We start from the raw sequence: 15,081 nt of genomic DNA on the forward strand, positions 1-15,081 counted from the left end.
TAACATGTTGCAGAAAAAACTACACTTTGTATACACAGTATTAAAAATCTGATACTAACACTTGTACCACTCAGAGTTTTTATCTGCATTTTTTAATATTTTATTCTTATAACAAAATAGGTTTGATATTTAGGACAAAATGAAGAGACAAGTCAATAACAGTGAAAAAAGAACAGAAAAACGATAACAATATTATGTCTATGGAATGAGTCTGGTAGACCAGTAGCTACAGTAGACTACTAGTGGAATGTAAAAATATAAAAAATCGAACATGATATTCTTTATAAATATAGTCAAGTGTGTGTTTATAATGATAACAATAGAGTCATCACCAATCAACCTACAGTAGTGTGCATGTTTTTTGGACTGTGAGAGGAAGCCGGAAAACCCGGAAAGAACCCACAAAAACAGAACATGCAAACTCCCCACACAACGGCCCCAGGCCCGGGAACTGAACCTACAGTAAAACCTTCTCATGGGAGAGAGAGAGTGCTAACGGCCTCACCACCACCAATAATAACAATCATCGTAGTAAAATAAAGTTGTGTTAAGTAAACTCATGTCAGGTACCATCCAACACCAACACACCCAGGGGCCCCAGTGGGCCATAGAGGTGACATTAGGCTCGTTCGAGATGAACTGCGCCTCGTCTGGACGGTCGGCGAGAGCAGGCGGCAGCAGCAGCGGGCGGTGACAGAAAGCTGCAGTCAAATCGGACAGTTTCCAGCCGCCGTCAATACAAATAGGAAGTCACCGAAATACATATTTCTTATGCTGTACTGCAATTGTCCAATAAATAACCAATATATTTCTCAGGACATAAGTTTGACTCAGTGAATATTTTTTTTAAGCAGTAGGCCTACAACATGAGATTCATATAATCTAGCATTATACAAAAACACGTAGTGTTTGCAGTCCTAACTAAGAGCCAATCAGATCATGATCCAGCGCGTTTCCCATCATGCCCCGAGGCTTGCAGGCTGTAGCAGTCGGTGGAGAGCAACTGCTGCGCCTGGCTCTAAAAACTGCGGCCGCCTTGATCTCGTGAGGTTATCATTGCAGGCGCGTGCATGACGTCAGAGCAAGTCGGGATCAAGTCGGACACAAATCTACCTATCAATTCTGCGCACGCCTGGCTCATCTCGAATGCACCTACTGTCTGTATTTCCTTCATATAGATGTAATCACATAACAATCATTAAAGCAGAAGTAAGCGATCTGGTCGTTTCGGCTAACTTCTTGGAGTTCTAGCAGCCCCTGCCCTCGTCCCTACGTCACCACATTCACCCGCATCCCTTGGCTGCACACACAGAGAGGACCGCCCCTTTATGCCGTTCTCTCTCCTCATTGGATAAAGGTTGTAGGATACAAGGAAAGTTTTCTCCTCGGCTTACAGCAGAGCAGAGTGACTGACAGACCCGTGTTTCAGACCAAACACTCTATGTAAGTGATTGCTGTCGGAAGATATAACTATTTAAGACTTATATTAACACAAAAATTCCGCTTACTTCTGCTATAGCACATAAAGCAAAAACAAAGGAAAGTAGGCTATTTAAGTAAAGGCATCAGTGCCAGAATGTGACTACATCTTTTCGTCTTAAACTCTTGTATTTCCTGCTTACCCTCACTTTGTGTGCATGTGTTGTGTTTTCATTTCTTTTTAATTAACACAGTATTATGTGGTCACATTGAACTGACATTGATCTGACTGGCGTGTTTACAGTGCTGCTTTACAGAGGATAGAAGACAACAGAGAACAACAAAAGAACAGTGAAATGGATTGAACTGTCTTTGTCTATTTAGTTTCAGATGACTGAAATGAAGTTTGATTGTGTTTTTATGCGTTTGACTTTGTTTTCCTACGTGAAGACAGAAGAGTCTGTGTTACACACAGTCACTCTTAATCTCTTTGAAGATAGATTTTTCCAAAACCTTTCTCCTGTGTTTATGTATCGTTTGGAGTAATGAACCTTCAAATGGCAGAAAGGAAGGTTGGATTTTTACCACAGAAAACACTAAACATGATTTTGATGGCTAGTGCAGAGAAAACAAATGTGTTCCAAATGTTCTTTTTATTTATTTATTTATTTTTACTTTATTATCAGGTTGTGGGAAAAACCCAAAGTCAAATGTAGTTTAGTTTAGTTTAGAGAAGTGACATCTCAGACTCCTGTGGAGCAGCAGCTGGCTAATTAAAGCAACTCATCTTTCTTCTTCTTTCTCATTTTTTTCTGATGTGAGGCATCTTATATAATTGTTTATTTTTACAGACACTATCACAGCCTTGAGAAAAATTGAGTCATATTCATAGCTGAAATTAAAACATTACAGCACTGACAGGAAAAAGTTCACACTTTAAATTTGCATCTTTTTATGCTTTGATTAAAAATGCTGTGTCTACCAATACTGACGTGGACAGTGGTCCTATCTGGGCTCTCAGATTTATTTTATCATCTCTATTATTAGGATATGAGCTGTGGACTTTTCAGGTGTTTCAATGACATCCTCATTTATTAGGTGCTGTTATTTCCAGGAGGCCTCTAATGGAAGTGCCAGGCCTGCCTGCGACTGAGGCTGATCACTGATCTGTCCTCCTCCTCAGACACATGACCTCTCTGGACTGGTACTGTACCTGCTACTGAACACCATGACCAATCACGAGCAGAGATGGCAAAAGTACCCAGATTCTTTACTTGAGTTACAGTAAAAGTACCTGTGTAAAAAATGACTTTGGTAAAAGTGAAAGTACTGATCCAAATATCTACTCAAGTAAAAGTAAAAAGTACAGGCTCTGAAATTTACTCAAAAGTATTATTAAAAGTAAAAAGTATTTCTATTGCATGATACACTGCAAAGCTAATAACCACACGATAAAGTATCTGGAATCCATTTCATCAATGTTATTGTTTGAACAAACATCAAGTTTACCTGCCAGACACAAGATGTAAAATCAAAATCAAATCTGCCCCCCCTTAGTGCACGCAGATATGTACATTGGTTGACCTTAATTTATAAGGCTCTTTTAGGCTTGATGCCTTCGTATTTGTGCATATTACTGCAAGAAACAAGCAGTAGTTATGTTTTGCGCTCTTGTTCAACCCTTGTTTTATCTGTTCCCCGGGTAAGGACTGAATTTGGGAAAAGAGCATTCAGCTCCGCCGCCCCTTCGGCATGGAACACTTTACAGAAAGAGCTGAAACTCGCTAAACTAATCCCACTTGGAGCCTTTCGCTCTATTTTGAAAGATAGGCAGCAGAAATTCACCCAGCAGTGCCTGTGCTTCAAATCTTAAATTATTTATTTTGTTGTTCCAATTGTTGTATCTGAAGTTGTAAAACTCTGTATATTTTCTAATTGTTATTCTTTGCATTTCTGTGTTGACATGTATTGCTGCTGTACCGCGTGCTGCTGACCATTTTTGGCCAGGTCACCCTTGCGAAAGAGATCCTGATCTCAATGGGCTTTTATCTGGTTAAATAAAGGTTAAATAAAAAAAAAAAAAAATGTATCCTAAAGTACTTCACTATAGTCAATGGAAGGCATTTGTATTGTACAAATGAGAAAAAAGAGAGCGAGACGACCCGGCGGCATGATATGACGACCCCGACCTCGCTGAAGAGGAATGATGAAGACTCAGCTCGAGTCGAGCTGTAATTTTATTTTGCCACGGAAACCCTGATAAAAAAAAAAGTAACGAGCCTTTTGGGGAAATGTAAGGAGTAGAAAGTACAGATATTTGCGTAAAAAATGTACTGAGTAAAAACAAAAAGTTATCAGAAAAATAAATACTTCTAAAAGTACAAAGTATTTGTACAAAGTATTTGTACTTCGTTACTTGCCATCACTGATCACGAGTAATGTGGTGTTTTTCAGTAAATTCATTCTAAACTAAAGTTTTATCTGATATGACATTCCTAATCGACTGCACTGTTGTTCTTGTATTTTACGGATTTCTACAGCAGTATGCAGAAATTCACTCTCTACAGCCTTTTTCTTGGATCACCGACTGTGACTATAACAGCAGCCAGAAAATCTTCAGGCCTGTAATGAGCTACAATCGAACAGAGAAGTTGCAGCAGATGTGGTGTCACCATGGTCCACAGATCGAGCTGAATCTCCAATTCAAATCCTTCAGTCACAGCCATACCAAGCTGAGGGCATTTTGGCCAGTGGGCGGGTTATTTAGAGCCACAATGGACTAGTGTTATCAGAGGGCAGTCGTGAAAAATTATTAAAACAAAATAAAAGAAAAAACATATTTATTATTCTTTCACAGCATTGGCCTGAATGTTAATACTCATTTATCTTTCCTGTTGGTGGAGTCGGACTGTCTTCAGTTGGAGAATAATAAAAAGGATTTGTAGGCTTAGGTAGAGCTAAAGCTGCACATTGACTGAAATATAAAGTATCAGTCCAGCAAAGCATGAGTGCAGAACACATTTCATCATGTCTCTGTATGTGTGCCATCTTAATTGAATGAAAAGGATGACATTTTTCTAAAATAGGATCCAAGCAAATGGAAACTCATATCTGATGTCATAGTTATGACCAACACTGTTTCTTCTTCCAGTGAAGAACACACTGGCAGCACCAAGAAAGAAATAACAAAGAGCAATGGCAAAACGAGATGAAACAACAAACAATCACACACATTAGGTAATCACAGGAGGGAGAGCACAGGAAGCCACGTGGAATTTCAAAAATAAAACAGGGGGGCAAACGGGAAACAAGAGACAAACTGTGATCTGATGAATCTGATGAAAAGTTAACTATGAACAGACACAGCAGCTGTTTTTCTTTTGCATTTAAGACAGGGTAATGCTGTGTCTCATTTTGAATACTGATACTTACACTAACTATTTTCAGTATATGTAACAAGTATGTCAAAATGCAGTGTGCTGAAAGTACCTGGATGGTGCACTCAAAACAGTCAAAAAGTTGAGTGTAGAACGATGGACACTTCCCACCCTCGATGATCGCAGTCTTGGCCACGTAGCGGAATATAAAATCAACATGTACCGAGAGGCCACTAGTAAGAGGAGCCTGCAGCAACACTACAGAAGTAACTACAAGGTGTATATAGTATACTACATAGTGTACTCATGGACATTTTCAAATTGAGACACATCTTAACTGTCCGTGGTGTGTTGTTCCTCCCAAAGGCCAATACAGGTTAATTTGAAAGGAATGCTGTTATGAAAGTAAGAACTTTACTTATTAACATCTCAGTCTCTGTAATTTTACATACTCAAGTCAAACAGAATACATGAGCAGGATATGGAGGGACTTTTTCAGCTTAATAGGATTTAATAAGATGACTCAAATGGAAATATTGAAGACAACTGGACAACATGTTCACTGTTTGGGGGCCATAGAGGATACATATGCACCATCCTCTTCCAGCTGAGCCACCTGGAGGGATGCATATCTGAGATCAACTTGGCTGACTTCCTGTTGGCTCCTTACAAACCTGAATGGGATAAAATAATTCAATAATTCAGCCCTCCTAGACTTTCCAAACATTACTGGACTGGATGGATCAGATTTGAAAAAAAAAAGAGGTTAGTGACACACTTTTTCCAGTGTTCATGTGCCTTAGGTGATAAACAGAACTTGTGTGGCCACCAAAACCAAAATCTCTTCACAGTCCAGCTCTGTCCTCGCAGGGCTTAGCCAGACCAGCTTACTTTGTGCCGCTACATCAGGAGGAGGATGTGGGAGAAATGAATAAATAAGATCTCTATCTCTTTCCAAACCCTCACCTCTGACCTGTGGTATTGCTGTCTTACTGTATACTATGACCTGCAAGCTGAAGTTCAAGAGCAGGTTGAATATATTATGTACACCTGTATGTCTCACAGTTCAGGATCATGTAGGATCAACTTCAACAGCCAGAATATGTTTTATTTTCAACACATATCACAGTCTCAAAAGATGTTGAGTTGTTCATTCTCAACCCTCACGTCAAGAGTTACTGATTTGCTTTGTTGGAGCGTTCAAACTTTCAAAACACTGTAGTATTTTGACCAAAGCTGATCCAACTTCCTGCAGACATGAGGCACCAGATAAGACAACTGTGGGCCATTTTTACAGAAGGCACTGTAACATGTCCCAGTGGGAAAAGACACAGGTGTAGATAATTAAATTAGCAGTGGTTGGATTAGCTGTTTCATTGGCTGTCCTGACTTCCAGGGATAATCAGCAACACCTGCGTTTCCTGCTGTGTCCAGCCACATTCAGGCCAATCACAAAACCTCTCTCCATCAAGGAGCTCAGTTAAGTTATGCATTTTGAAACTGAGCAGACTGCTACATGATTTGTTTCTCTCTGTAAGAGCAATTTCATAATTGGGAACATATTTTAGTTGGGTGTTGAGTTAGGCTTCAAGTTACAAATTCAATTCTTTGGAACTGCTCTCGTGACAACATTGGCAAGAAAACCGCAAACATGAGTCACTGAGAGTTTGTGCTGGTGACAAGAGATTTTAATAGGATCTGGGCAGATTCAAAGAAGACACAGACTTATTCCCTCTTGTAGAATGCAGGCAAAATATATCTGTTTTCTTTAACTTTGTTTTTACTTAAGCAAATATTATGCATGCTCAAGTTAAGCTAACATGGTATAGCTTATAAAACCACCTATCTCTACCTGTGAAACCCTAAAAATTCACCTCTGTTCCTTACACATATTGTTGCACTAGTCCACATAGCATCAGCTTCTCATCAGCAGCCCTGACTCTGATCATTAAACACAATAACTCCAGCTTGTTTGCTCTTTTCCCAGACAGACTAAATGCTGCACAATGTCAAGTGAATACTTCAGGTGCATGTGCAAATCAGGAAACAATTTTGAGCATGAAGGAGAACAGCAAATTGAAAAAGGCCACTAAGATGTATCAATAATATATTTAAAGGGGACATGTTATGGAAATATCACTTTTTGAAGGCTCTTTAACATATATTTGGGTGTTTGTCTTGCCTCCTGGGCCCCGGAATGTGAGAATTGACAAAAAAATCTGTAATGTGCAGGCTCCCTAGGTTGAAATCCACGTAGTTTTACGAGCTGTTCCCTCAGTTGTCTTCCAGCGATGTAACTTTGCATGATACCACCCCTACCTGGTACCAGTAGAAGGGGCGGGGCAAGCAGTGGTTCATTTACATTTAAAGGGACAGGTACTGAAATCAGCTGTTCTGAACAGGGCTGTTTTGAGAGGATGAAAAGAGCTGTGGTGTTTGATCCTTGGGGTATTTTGACCGAAGCATGTCACATATGTGTGTTTAAGACACCTGGGAACTATTTTAATATAATATGTCTCCTTTAACTTATTGCTCTTTTCAATAGTTAGGTGTGACTTAGCTACCTTTGCTAACGTAGTTAGTCAAAATATTGTAAATACTCTCCTGTCATACCACTCATCACTATGAAACAATACCGGAAGCCCCGCCCCACAGGATAACAGGACTAATTCCTTACATCTGTGATGTGGCTGTCATTGTTGGCATTGACAGCTTTATTTGCTCATGATGTGTCTTGTATAAAGCACCACCAAATATCAAGAAGGTCAAAAACCAGATGTTCTTTGGAGGGGATCTTTACATATTATAAACCAAACTGTGTGGAGAAGGAAAAAAAAAAAACAGGGATCATGCGTGAAGTTTCTTTTTGCTGACAGGACCAAAGGAGGCTCACAGTCAGTATAGCACAAGACTTCTAAAAAACAAAATTCCCCATTTGTACGAGGCTGATTTAAACTGGTCAAATGCCCCTCACGGCTTATGACTATATTAAATATCTATGGATAGTAAAGACTTCCTGAAATGAAAAATAAGAGAAATAATTCTGCTTGTATTTCAGCAATAAAAATTTAATAGAAGAGCATAAGGACAAGTGAAGGAAAACAGACAGGAAATGACTTCCAGAGGAAGCAGACAAACTGGAGGAACAGAAGAAAAGACTGGATGAAGGGTAAGGGGAAAGAAAGGAGACAAATAAACAAGTCAAGGTTGTTTCCAAAGTAAGGGCAGGGAGTTTGTAACTTCAAAACAAACCTGTGAGACAAAACAGTTAAAAACATGAGTGAGTGTGTGTGTATGTGTTTGTATGTGTGTGTGTGTGTGTGTGGTTCTCCAGGCCAGGCAGCAGGTGCTGGTTTGGTCCCTGCTCCAGTGAGCTGTGTCTGAGTGTCTGGGTGACTCCTCTCCCAGCTGGGGCACAAGACGTTCTGGAAAGTGTGTGTGTGTGTGTGTGTGTGTGTGTGTGTGTGTGTGTGTGTGTGTGTGTGTGTGTGTGTGTGTGTGTGTGTGTGCTCTCGCATTTATTACTTGGTGGGGCCATACCACCTGTAGCCCACCAACAGTATGGGGCCATGAATTCTCGTGGGGCCATTTTGCTGGGCCCCACACCGTTTAGTGCTTTAACGTGGCTCAGGAGCCTTCCCTGATGCTCCTCATGCTTTTTTCTCACTTGGCCCACAAGGTGACAAAAAGTGGAAACGTGTGTGTGAAGTGTGTGTGCTCACTGGCCCCCTGGAGCTTGGGGGATGCAACTGCAGCCACACACACACTTCCGGAAGTGTGTGTCATTTTGCTGGGCCCCACTCCGGAAGTGTGTGTGATATTAGCCAATATTAGCTAATGTTCAAGACCATTAAGCGTCATAGTCTCGCGGGATTTTACGGGATTTGTTTGAGAGCTAATACTGTAATGATAACACATACCGATGCTGTAAAATGAAAAATAAAAAATGAAATGATCTGACTAATGTAGCGTAACAATTGTTTTAATCCTTGATGATTTAATGTATGTTTTTATTTACATTTTCTCTTCCCTTCTATATTTGATATGTGTTTGTTTTGATTTTTACTCACTTATCTTAATTTTTGTTTATTTAATGTTATTCTTAATAATTATCTCTGAAACATGATGTCTGCTCTTGTTTAATTTTGGACAGATATAATATTTGCCTGACTAATTTGTAAATGCATTTGTTTAAATAAATAAAATTAAAATCTAAAATTAAAAAAAAAGACCGATGCTGTAACAACTGAACCTCAAATTATTAAGGTATGTTTATTTTCAGTTTTATTTTATTTTTAATTAAGATTTTTTGTCTATAAAAAGTTTTGTGGGACTACAAGAAACAAACTTACAACATTAGTATTAATACAAACTGTGCCATTTGATGCTGAAATAGCTGTAGGTAGAAAGCATTGTTCCCCAGATAACAATATAAAAGATCGTTTCTGTTATCTTAGGCTAATTAGCTGCTAACCATTAACTTTGTAGAGCTAGCGCTTTTAGCGGAAGCTGGCCCGTAGCCAAGGGGGATCGGAGGGTTCGTTCGAACCCCCCCACACACACACCCCCACCACCACCACCCCACCGCTGCCGCAAATGTGGTGCTTGTCGTGTATTAGGCTCTCTACTCTCTGATTGGTGTGGGATGCGTGTCCCCGTGTTAACTGGACTGCTGCTGAAGCAAACAGCCCAAAGCCTGTGAGTTCTAGCCAATCATAGCGCAGTAGGGCGCCGCGCGAGTTGACGCTCTGCAACCTGCGGTGCGGTGCGTCAGCAGCACTGACATGCTGCTCTAAAGTCCTGCACCTGGCATCAACCTGAACGGGCCTGAAAGTTAAAAGCCGAACCCGGTCTGACCCGCGGGTGTTGAAACCCGGACCCTGAATTAAGTTGGTCCGAACCCGGCCAAAAGAAAAGAGAGAGAGAGAGAGAAGCCGAGTAGGAGTGCGACCTGACCGAATTAATTTCTACATATTTTCGGACTGAACTGACGCGTCCGGTCCGTGAGAACTCAAATCTAAGTCCAAAAGGCCCATGCACACTTGGTAGCCCAAAAGAACAGCCAGGCAGCCCAGTCCAGAGAGCAGAGGAGAGGGAGACAGCAACAGGTGTGTGCGTGCGTGTGTGTGTGCGTGCGTGCGTTACTGTGTGTGCATGTGCATGTGTGCGTGTGTTATACCTGCAACCTCCAAATGGGAATGGGAGCCTCCTTTCATTTATTAATATCTGACAGTAGCTACAGCCATCATACAGATGAGAACAGGGCAGAAGCAGAGGAAACGGAGCCTTGAAAGGCTGGTCCAGGTCAAAAGATTGAAAAAAAAAAAAGTTTTGTTTTTTCTCACCAGCCACAGCTCCCCACTAGACCAGTGTCATACAGTCCAGCCATTCTTGCCATTACAAAGATAGAAACCTCAGTCAGTAGCCTACCAAATGTGTTTTTTTTTTTTTTTTTTATCTGAAGCGAATGTTGTCTTCCCATTATATTCTTCTCAGAGTACACCAGAATGCTTCATTTACCTCTTAAAATCATAAAAACTTTCTGGGGTTTACTTTATCATCATTTCCAGTTTATCATCATTTCCAGTTTGCAGGTACCTATGTGTGTGTGTCTGTGTGTGTGTGTGTGTGTGTGAGTATGAGAGAGAGAGAGAGAGAGAGAGAGAGAGAGATACATTTTACTACATTAAACATTATTATGATTATTGTTATGAAAAAGCTAAGCCTTTTTTATATATATATATATATAGAAAAAATGAATTACATGGTGAAAATTTTGTTGTAAATGAGAGCAACAGTAAAGGATAGTGGAGGAAGAGAAACACATGATGTCAAAGTGAAGTTATAATGGGGAAAAAAAGAAGTGTGTGCCTTTATTATTATTATTTATTTACTTTTTTTGGGGGGGGGGGGCGGGGGGGAGCCCCCCCTCCACAAGGCTGGCTACGGGCCTGGGAAGTAGCCTCGCATCACCGGGCTCTTTTTTTTTTTTTTTTTTTTTTTAATCACCGGGCTCTTTAAGCGGAAGTATCATCCGTCCGATGACGCAATCCGGTGGAACACATGGCTAATTAACCTGGCGAATATTTATGAGACGGCGGAGCTCTGAAGTGAGGAGTTTCAACGTCTGATAAGGTATTTGATAAATGTGTTGTTGCCGCTTTCAACGGAAATGCTCGTCTCGTACTTATTTTATGGAAGCTACGATACGAAGTACGGTAGAAACTGTTTTGCTAAGGGCGAACATCCGGGTGACTTACAGCTAAGTGCTAACAGTGTTGAACGCAGGCTTTATGGGGGTATACGAGCACACGCAACGTCATGTTATAGTAGTCAAAAATGTCACATAATCATTGTAAAACAAACGTAATTGTTCGGTTACGTTATATGCCTCGCGGTAGGCACGGGCCCGGTCAGTAAAGCTAACGTTACCTGTGGTCCTAGGCCCAGGCTAAGCTAACTATGCTCTGGGTCTCAGGCCTATCGCTCTGGGCCAGGTACGCTCACTGTGGCCCGGGGCTCAGGCCTGGTCAGGGAGAGAGTTGCGGTAGGCATGGCTAGATCAGTTAAGCGTTGTGGGGTCCGGGCCACCCCCTCAAATGCAGTCGTGTTGAGAAATAGTTAAGCTAACCGATGTTATTAGTCAGGGGTTAATGATCTGTGTGAGTCACAATAATTGAAGCATGAATCCAAAACAGCTATATTCGTAGCACATGCCATATTCTCATAATTGAGAAAATAAATAATAACTTGCTAAGCTACAGTTCAGCTGATTATGATATTTTTTAAATTACAGAATGAATGAATGAATGAGCAGTCTGTTTTCTCATGCTGCACAGCTGTTTAATGTTATAAAAATATTTTCACAGAGCAATGACATCCAAAAGGAAGGCCTGGATAAAGCCTGTTGAAGATGCAATCTCATATATTCTGTCAGCTGGAGACAAGCCATGGTTTGCAGTGAGATTTATCAATAATATCAAAGGTATGATCTCTAGTGCTTTCAGTAGCTGCAAATTACAGCAGCACATTTTTAGATACTATTCATTATTAACATTCTTCATTCAGAAGATATCTTATAGAAATAAGTGGCTTCATTCGTCTGTCTTGTTTAAATCCAATGTGTTTAGGTATATAGTAGGTGTGTATAAATGAGCCTGATTTCCATAAGAGAAGTTTCAGGTACATACTGGTATAATCAAATATACAAATGTAAAGTTATTTATTTTATTTCTGCTGTATGTAAAGTGTCCAGCACATTCAAGTACTATTAAAGCAGATATCATCGGCACGGCCGTTTCGGCTAATGCTGTGTTCAAGGCAGGCTTTTGAAACCGTAAGTTACAGCTTCAAGTCACAACTACGACTTGGTAGCGTTCCAGGTAACCCGTAGCTCGTGTTTTTACCGTCCTGTTGTCTGTGAAAGTTCCCTATAACGGCCACTCGTAACTTCCGACCCGTGAACTCGTACCAGATCGAACTGGTATGACTTCACAGGTCGGAAAAACACAAAGTACGAGTTTCCTTGAACGCACCATGAGTTAGCAGCCCCCGCCCTTGTCAGGCATCAATTGGTCCTCGTGCTACGTCACCACATTCACGCGCATCCCTTGGCTGCACACCATAGACTGTAAAAAGACACACACACAGCCCTTCATGCCGTTCTCTCCCCTCATTGGATAACACTTGTATACCACAAGGAAAATTTTCTCCTCGGGTTACAGCAGAGCAGAGTGACGGAGAGACTCGTGTTTAGGCTGAAATACTTCATGTAAGTGATTGCTGACGGAAAATAGGACTATTTAGGACTTATATTAACAAAAACATTCCACTGATATCTGCTTTAAGGTAAGTGCTGGGCCAATAGAAGACTGTAAAGAAAATGTGAAACTGTTTTGCATATTCAACAGTAACATTTTAAATTAATGCATAGAAGTAGTTACACAAGCTGACTGTCTTCTTCTTTTATGTCTAAACACCAGGTGACATCCAAGCAGGCTCCAGCAGCAGAAGAAGAGATGGCTGTGCCTCCTGTTGATCTGTCCTCCAAGGTTTATGGTGAAGATGATGCTGCTGCTGCTGAATGTGATGCTCCAAAGGTAATGGAAAGAATGAATGTGATTGAGTTCTTTATAAAGTGCACTGATAACTTGACACACTAGTTTCTATTTGATCTCCATTTAGCTAACTGGTTTCACACACACAAGGTTCAGGTCATGTCTTAATGGGGCCCTGATAGATACTCTTCCTTCAAAAGGGTTTTCCAACTTTTCTCTTCCACACACACACACACCAAGTTTCAAGTTCATGTCCTTACTGGGGCCCTCCGTATGGACCCTTCTATAAGTGATTGTTAACCTACAGGACAACACTTCTCTGCATCCAAACTAAAGTATTTACAACAACAATAATGCACTTTCTGAGCTGCTGCATGATGAAGAAAATATTTTGAAGTGAGATCACTTTTTAGGCCTCTGTTGTGGTGTTAAGATAGGGAGACTTCTAACACTGACCCTTGTGGGGCCCTGGATCATAATACATTTGTGACCTGTAAGTATTTCCAGACTCATGATTCCTGTCAGTGCTGACTGTCTTCTTCTTTTATGTCTAAACACCAGGTGACACCCAAGCAGGCTCCAGCAGCAGAAGAAGAGATGGCTGTGCCTCCTGTTGATCTGTCCTCCAAGGTTTATGGTGAAGATGATGCTGCTGCTGCTGAATGTGATGCTCCAAAGGTAATGGAAAGAATGAATGTGATTGAGTTCTTTATAAAGTGCACTGATAACTTGACACACTAGTTTCTATTTGATCTCCATTTAGCTAACTGGTTTCACACACACAAGGTTCAGGTCATGTCTTAATGGGGCCCTGATAGATACTCTTCCTTCAAAAGGGTTTTCCAACTTTTCTCTTCCACACACACACACCAAGTTTCAGTTCATGTTCTTACTGGGGCCCTCCGTATGGACCCTTCTATAAGTGATTGTTAACCTACAGGACAACACTTCTCTGCATCCAAACTAAAGTATTTACAATAACAATAATGCACTTTCTGAGCTGCTGCATGATGAAGAAAATATTTTGAAGTGAGATCACTTTTTAGGCCTCTGTTAGGATGTTAAGATAGGGAGACTTCTAACACTGACCCTCATGGGGCTACTGTAGTAGTTCTGTAATTTTAAAAACACACCGGCAGCGGCCCCCGCTGATCTGTAGCGTCACTTGTTACTGTAAATGATGCTGTGTGGAAAACCAGCTGTGGTTTGTGATTGAGGGTGAGTTTGGAGCTGACAAGAGGATCGCCCTGACGACCGTTTCCTTATATTTTTCTCATCGAGAAACTATACAAATAGCATTTAGATGATGTAAAAAAAAAAGTGATAAAAATCCACTTTGTCACCTCCATTTTTGCAAGCTCACGTCAACTTCTGCAAACCGCTGCAAACAACCTCTGGGGCTGGCAGTGTTTACATCAGCACGTGTGCAGCTATGACGTAAACGAGAAAAACAATCACGGTTGCAGTGTCCACACGCACCCGGTGAAACCAACCCCGGCCCAAAACCCCACCCTGGACTCTGGTTTCAAAAAAACACGGTTTCAGGTTTCCAAAAGCGTGGTTGCGTGTGGACAGGACATACAACCGGGAACATATGTTCACGGTTTCAAAAATACCTGAGGCCTGTACTGCGAAGCCAGTTTAGTGGGTTAGCGAGGTATGTTGAGTGTAAAGCCAGCCTCTCCTGTACTGCGAAGGTGGCTGTCTTTTAACGAGGCTAGATCACCATGGTAACTTATGCTTCGCTCATAACCTGGTCCCTCTCTGTGTGTCTCCGCCGAGAGTTGTTCTCCTCACCCGTTGAGCTGAGCGTCAGGAGCTCATTAAATATTAGACTATAGTCTATATTTTACTTTTATATACACTCAGTCACCACTGATAGAAGTTGTTCGCTCGCAGCAGGACAGATGGATAATCGGTAAAGTTAATAATTTCACTAAATGTGGCCGTGAATAAATGAATTCCGACGTGTCGCCTGTTATATTTCAGTGTTGCCCAAACGCAAATCTTGAATAAGTCTCCGCTGTTTTCACATTTAAAAAGTTCTTAGTTTATGAGATTTGCTTGTAGCTTCAGCACCTAAAAAACCTCCTATCCAGCCTCGCTTCCAATAAAACACACACTTGCGTTATAATTGCGATCAGTGAAATATATAACAATATAAAACACAATTTAAAATGACAGTTGATGTTGCTCTAGTTTATATGGATAAAGCTTCATATTTAAAA

General features: G+C 40.9%; 1 long non-coding RNA gene across 1 annotated transcript; it reads left to right on the forward strand.

Annotated features, from left to right (window-relative positions):
• The first annotated feature begins 10,858 nt into the window (after positions 1-10,858).
• LOC146977603 (uncharacterized) lies at positions 10,859-13,493 on the forward strand. Its single transcript, XR_015037212.1, has 3 exons — positions 10,859-10,931; positions 11,666-11,781; positions 13,415-13,493. It is a non-coding gene; the product is annotated as an uncharacterized LOC146977603 (long non-coding RNA).
• Positions 13,494-15,081: the final 1,588 nt, after the last annotated feature.

The sequence above is a fragment of the Trachurus japonicus genome, chromosome 12, assembly GCF_045865225.1.
Source record: "Trachurus japonicus isolate A0001 chromosome 12, Traja_1.0".
NCBI lineage: Eukaryota > Metazoa > Chordata > Actinopteri > Carangiformes > Carangidae > Trachurus > Trachurus japonicus.